The following is a 7,258-nucleotide window of genomic DNA, read 5'->3' as shown; positions in this document are numbered from 1 at the left end:
GCGCACTGACGTATCCCTGCCAATGACCAACACGCTCGTTCATAAATTCACTGAAAATGGAGAGGGATCTGCCTCTCTGAACACTGCACTCTCAGAGCGCAGTGCTAGCGTCAGATTGAATTTCCGAACGTACCCAAAGTCTCACCAGTGTGTCCCGGGTCTTCCTCGGGGCCTCCTGCCATTGGAACAGGCCTGGAACACCTCAGTATTCAGAGATTTTCGCTTTTCCCCCACTATATAAGAACTTGAGCGCTTTCATTCGCATCAGCGGTTATCCAGCTCAGTTGGGACATCCGGTTAGCTAGTCAGCTATGCCTACACTGTGAAAATGCATCTTCCCTTGCGATAGTCTGCTGGTGTGGCTGCTTTAGAGCGCCTCATTGTTAGCCGTGAGTGCACGCACATCATGCAGAGAAAGACAGAAGAGTGAGGGGGATTTTTTGGTTTTCTAAAGTCTGACATGATAGCCAGCATATGGAGCGGGGCTTCAGGCTAGCATGGCCGCTTTAGAGCGCGTCATTATCGCAGCGTGGAAAAACCTCTGCCATAACCCATGGGATATAGTATTCCAGATACCCGAGGCTTTAAACTGATATATTTTCACAACTGAAACATGTAGTTATGTGTTGGCGTCAGAAAGATGCTAGTCAAAGTAGCATCTTTTTTTTCCAGGTCGTCCTAGAGGTATTTGATTGACAGTGGAGCTGGGCGTGGCAAGTCACACAACAGACATGACATGATCACGTAGACACCCCGCAATATTACATGTAGTCTGTTATTGATTTATTTACGTTGCCCAGCTTTGGCGCTCATTAAACTTGCAACAGTGTCAGAGAGGCGGAGGCGCGTACGACACGGACACACGATTGCCGCCACAAGATTTCAGAAGAGCGTGCAGGGATGCTGACACAGCGAGAAACGATCCGATGACACACGCACACACAGAACTGAACGTCTTATTTTCTGATTCCCTTTCATGATTCTATGCCCCACAGTTCTAGCAGAGAAGTGGGTCAGCCTCAGAGTGCCGGATGGTCGTCCCAAAAACACAAAAGCACACAACGCACACAACAACACAAAACACACGTGCACGCAACATGTAACAACATGCGCATGCACACATACACGATAAAAAAAAGAATGTCTTGATTGTCTTTTTAATGGTCATCGTCAACGTGAGATGTACACATGATGCACACACACCCACACACCCACATGAACACACACAGATCAAACACACGAAGACACAACACACACGAAGACACACGCACAAATGCACGCACGCACGCACGCACATACACACACGCAACATACACAAAACACACACAAACAAAACACGAGACACACACAACACAGACACGAAAACACATCACACAAGCACAACGCACACAAAATGTTAACACACACACACACAAAATAGGACTTTATTGCATAAAAGCTTAAAAGAGAATGTTAAAGAAAAACTGGTTTACAAAGTGTAATTACTGAATGTAATGTAGAGTGCCTTTAAGGGGTGTGGCCAAATGAGTGACATCAGAAGCTGCAGCACTTGCAAGAGTTCTCATTTTGTATTTGTGTTTTTGAAGGTGTCCCATTCAATAAATGCCTGAAAGCGCATTTGCGACTTGTCTCCTTGCCCACATGCCAGAGCGTTACACGATCTCAATTGCCGCATTTTCTCTTGACTTCACTTGCGTGGCGACGTATCTGAAGCTCGCTTGTAAGTCAAATTTAGCTCGCAGCAGAAAGCAAAAAAACAAACAAAAAAAAAACAAATCAATCCTAACTTGAAAAAGTGAGCTTTTGAGACACCCAATCCCTAGATGGTGGCAACGAACTTCCCAGCATCCAGCCCCCATCAGTTCACGTTGGTTACAGTGAAAGTACTGTTGTTTTGTGCTCACGTTTCCCATTTTTGTTCAGGTATTTTGCCAAATGTTTTTTTCGAACCATCCTGAGGAAATGTGTGCTGAGAAGAAGTAAATGTCCACTTGAATTAAAGCATGGAACCACAGAAAATATGAGCGAGCGTGGCGAAAAAAGAAAAGAAAATCAACCAGTGTCCCAGAACAGACTAATGTTCCACTGTTTGTTGTTGGATATGCTGGCATCTGTCAGCGCATGTGTGTCGTTGCCATCTGATGTGCCAGCTGTGATGTTTGCGGCAGAGGGGAAAAAATGTGGGTCATGCAGCATCGGTGTTCGTCTTCGGGTAGCAAAGAAATCACAAGCGCCCCATGCTCACTGCTCCCCGCAGGGAGGGGCTTTTTTCCCCCCAGCCATATTTCCCTGGAAACTGTGTTTGTCTCAAAACAGCCAAGTAGATGATAACACTTGAAAGATGATGATTAATAATCAATCAGGTTTGATCACCCCTGAGACGTGTTCCCAGGCTCGTTACAAACAGGGGGTTGACCCACACTTCCCGATGGGGGGTCAGCTATATAGAAACGCTCATAATTGTTGTAACAATCATCACTGTGTGTGTAAATATACTTGTCAAAGAAAAAAAACATAATACTGCTATATTTATCTTTTTTTTTTTTTTTTTCTTTGACTTGTGAGCAAAAGTTTAAGATACAAGCACTGTTAACTGGCATAGTAAACATAGTCATTCATTCATTTTCCATACCACTTCTCCTCAGTAGGGTCGTGGCCGTGCTGGAGCCTATCCCAGCTGACTGTGGGCGAGATGCGGCGGTCACCCTGATCTGGTTCGCCAGCCAATCGTAGCGCAAATATAAACAAACAACCATTTGCACTCACATTCACACCTACGGGCAATTTAGAGTCTGCAATCAACCTACCGTGCATGTTTTGGGATGTGGGAGGAAACCGGAGTACCAGGAGGAAACTCATGCAGGCACAGTTACCATATGCCAACACATCGAGAGATGGTAATCTCAATACAAAAAGTGCTACCATAGAGCAATAAGGAATTTGTAACAGCCCTTTGGTCAGGTAATATTTCCAAGTGATAGAATGCTAAAATGATAGCAGGTGGTATTCTAAGATATAGCAATATTATAACCTCGATACAAAAAAATGCTAAAACCGATTGAGGATTTTACACTTTGACCAAATGAAGATTGATACAATACTAACATGCTACCAGCTGCTATCCTAGGCTTTTACATTGCGCCCTTTGGTCGGAGATTATTTCTAATGAGAACTGATCAAATGCTAACATGCTGTCAGTCGGTATGGTAACGCAGCAGGATAGCCAACCCGAGTACAGACAGTGCTGAAGCAGATGAATATGGATTTTATATTACACCCTACCATTTCTAATGAGAACAGATCAAATGATAACATGTGATCAGTTGGCATCATAACATCTAGCAATGCAGCGTGCCAGGCGAATTGGCAGAGCAGGTTATTCTAGAATACTTGACATTCATTCGACAGGCAGTTTAAGGAAGTAGACTTTTTTTGTAAGTCATGAAAGCATTGCACCATCTGCAAGTGCGCATTTCTCTCGAGTCTCTTTGCATAATTGCGATGAGTTTCCTGGAAACATCTCATCCGGCCAACGAGGGTGAGTGTTACTTTCCTCTTTTGTCCACCAAAACAAGAGAAAGTGCTTCACCCAGGACAAAAGGTAAGCTTTCTTTTATTACATAAAGCTAGAACAGTGTCCTCAGTTTATAGTGACATCCTATCAGCAGTTTCTGTGACATCCTAAGAGGAAATGTATTCTTTAGGTGATAAAATGTTCCAAAATGACACAAAACCAAGGAAAAGTAAAATTATTATACACATATACACATTATATACTGTAAAAATAGTTTGATATAATATTTTCCAATTAAGACTATTTAAACAATATTTGATAAGTTACGGTGTCTCACGTATTGACGGCGTGAGTACCGGAAATGACATTTCAAAGGGGAAAAAAATAAAAAGAAACGAAAAAAATGGCGCTCGATGAGCTAACAATAAACGTGAGTTGAGTCATTCAGTTACGAGTTGTATGAATGTGCAAAATGAAACATATGATTATGTATTGCAGAAACTGGTGACTGAAACGTAGTCATATTCTTTTTTAGTTTTCGGTCGAGTGCGTCGACGAGCCGTCCGGAAGGCCCGGCATCATCGTGGACGGAGAACGAACGTTTGATATGGTCAGATCAGAATCAGAATCAGATTTTTTTACTTGCAAAGTTGTTGACAATGAAGCTATGTGACACGACTTTCATTTGACATCATGGCCTTTTGTCGGGTGCAACTTGTAATTGTGCAGATGATACAGTGCTAAAATATAGCATGATAGCAAGCGGGGCCCAGCACACATTAAGGCTGGTGGATGAGGAATTAAATATATATATATTTTTTAATCATGCCCTTCACTCAAGTGTTTTTTTTTTTTCCCCCCTCAAGATAAAATGCTAACATGACAGCAGTTGCTATGCCAACATATAGCCAGATAGTGACCCAGGTACAGAAAGGGCCACAACAGATTAATAAGGATATTTCAGTAAATCATGCCCTTTATCCATCCATCCATCCATTTTCTGAGCCGCTTCTCCTCACTAGGGTCGACTGGTTAGAGCGTCAGCCTCACAGTTCTGAGGTATCGGGTTCAATCCCCGGCCCCGCCTGTATGGAGTTTGCATGTTCTCCCCGTGCCTGCGTGGGTTTTATCCGGGCACTCCGGTTTCCTCCCACATCCCAAAAACATGCATGAATTGGAGACTCTAAATTGCCTGTAGGCATGACTGTGAGTGCGAATGGTTGTTTGTTCCTATGTGCCCTGCGATTGGCTGGCAACCAGTTCGGGGTGTACCCCGCCTCCTGCCCGATGACAGCTGGGATGGGCCCGCGACCCTAGTGAGGAGAAGCGGCCCAGAAAATGAATGGATGGATTCACTACTGCAGCCCTAGTTTATATGTTAACAGATGGCAAGCTCGCGACCCAAGTGGAAAAGGTGGTAAGGCAAAAAAAAAAAAAAAAAAGGTTTACATTATCCCTTTAGGCAGGTACTATTTCTAATGAAAATGGATAAAACGATAACATGGTAACAGTTTTTATGCAAACATTTATCAAGACAGCAACCTGGGTAGAGAAAGGGCCTAGTGCAGATCAATACGGATTTTAAAATATGCCCCCGAGATCAGGTACAATTGAACAAATGCTAACATTTGGTATGATCGCAGATAGCACGATAGAAATCAGTTTCTCGTCTACTTTCACGCAATTAAACAAAATGATGCAACTTGATGCCTTCTCTGTTTGTGTTTACACAGGTGGTCAGTCCAAGAACACCTGACAGACACAACAGCAGGTTGTCCTCATTGATGACATCATGCATTAGAAAAACAGTATATACATACCTGTTCCGAAAAATGTGAATATCATGGAAAAGTTCATTTATTTCCATAATTCCATTCAAAAAGTTAAACTTGCATCAATTGTAGATTCAGGGCCCACAATTTAAAGAATTTCAAGTATTTATTTGTTTATTTTTACATAATTTGGGCTTCCAGCTCATAAAACCCACCAAATCAGGAATTAAAACATTTAGAATACTGTGAAGAAATCATTTACTTCTCAGTTTTTGTAGGGAAACAAAAGAAATTAGGGTCACATTAAATCAATCCAAATATGGTTCTTTCAAAACGATACGTTAATCTTCAATACTTGGTTGGGAATCCCGAAAACATGCAACAAGCGGTGACCTTGGATTTAAGGAAGCAGAGTTTACCAACACCTGCACTGGACATCACACCCCAAATCATGACTGACTGTGGATATTTCAGTTCTGTTCTTCATCCGTCTTCCTCCACACCCTTGGACCTTGATTCCCGAATGAAAGGCACACTTTACTTTCATCGGAAAAGAGGACCTCAGACCACTAGCCGACAGTCCAGTCCTTCTTCTCCTTGGCCCAGTTGAGACGCTTCCTACGTTGGCTCAGGCTCAGAAGCGGCTTGACCCGAGGAACCCGACCGTCGTAGCCCATCTCCTGGATGCGTCTGAATGTGGTGGTTTTGAAGCTGTGACTCCCGCCTCATTCCACTCTTTCTGGACCTCTGCTAGATTCTTGAATCTTCTCTGTTTGATAATCCGCTGAAGCCCACGGTCATCTCTTTTGCTGGTGCATCTTCTCCGGCTACATTTTGTCCTTCCACTAGACTTTCCATTGATATGCTTGGACACAGCACTCTGTGAACAGCCAGCCTGCTTAGCGATGAATTTTGCGGTTTACCCATCTTATGGAGGGTCTCAATGATGGTCTTCTGGCCAGTTGTCAAGTCTGCAATCTTCCCTATATTGAACCCAACTGAGACAACTGAACCAAATTGAAGCAATTTAATGACACCTGGGGAAACCTTTGCAGATGCTTTAAGTTTAGTAGATGATTAGTGTGTGACACTCCGTTTAAAACATTTACGGCCTGCAAAATTTGGGCTGATTTCTTCACAGTATTCACATTTTTTTAAGTCCTGATTTCGTGGGTTTTAAGAGCTGCAAGCCCAAATTATGTAAAAATAAACGAATAAATACTTGAAATTGTTTAAATTGTGGGCCGTTCATCTGTGAAAGTTTAACTTTTTGACAGGAATTATGGAAATAAACTTTTCCATGATATTCTAATTTTTGGGAAAGGGTCTGTCCATGCACTGTCTCGACGAGTCATTTATGAGTGCTACCAACTAACTGGATGTTGCTTTTATAGTTCTGTTGTTTGTTTTCACAACCCTGCCCAGATGGAGGATGGGAGCAACGTGGAGGATCAAGAATGCTGGTACATGTGATTGACATATCCATACATCTACAGTACTTGATTTACAAATAGTGAGGAGTTAACCCAGGTATGGGTGGGGCGCCATTTTCGTTGCCCCAAGTACATAATAATATAGCACTTCTTTCTGAGGTTCTGTGTCTAGAATTTTAGAAGGGTCCACAGGAAGTAGATTGCACACCCCAACACTAACCTCCTTTCCCCCCCTAAAAGATATCCTGTAAAATGCAGTGTTTTTTTTTTTTTATTCTTTAAAAAACGAAGAAAAATATGATGTGACATTGTATAACGTTATACTTGTTACAATTTAAAAAATGTTAAACGATAAAGTGCAAGGTAAAAAAGGTAAAACAATTCAAAATAATAAAAATGTATGTTTGTCAACACAAGTTTATATTGCTCGTATTATTAAACCAAAATTAATTAATTTTGAAAAAAGTGACATCTCACAACAGCGTTTAAATGTTTTAAGATGAAAAATGTACGATATCTCGTAAACAATGACACAATTA

Source organism: Phycodurus eques, chromosome 18, assembly GCF_024500275.1.
Source record: "Phycodurus eques isolate BA_2022a chromosome 18, UOR_Pequ_1.1, whole genome shotgun sequence".
NCBI lineage: Eukaryota > Metazoa > Chordata > Actinopteri > Syngnathiformes > Syngnathidae > Phycodurus > Phycodurus eques.
This window is presented reverse-complemented; position numbering follows the sequence as displayed.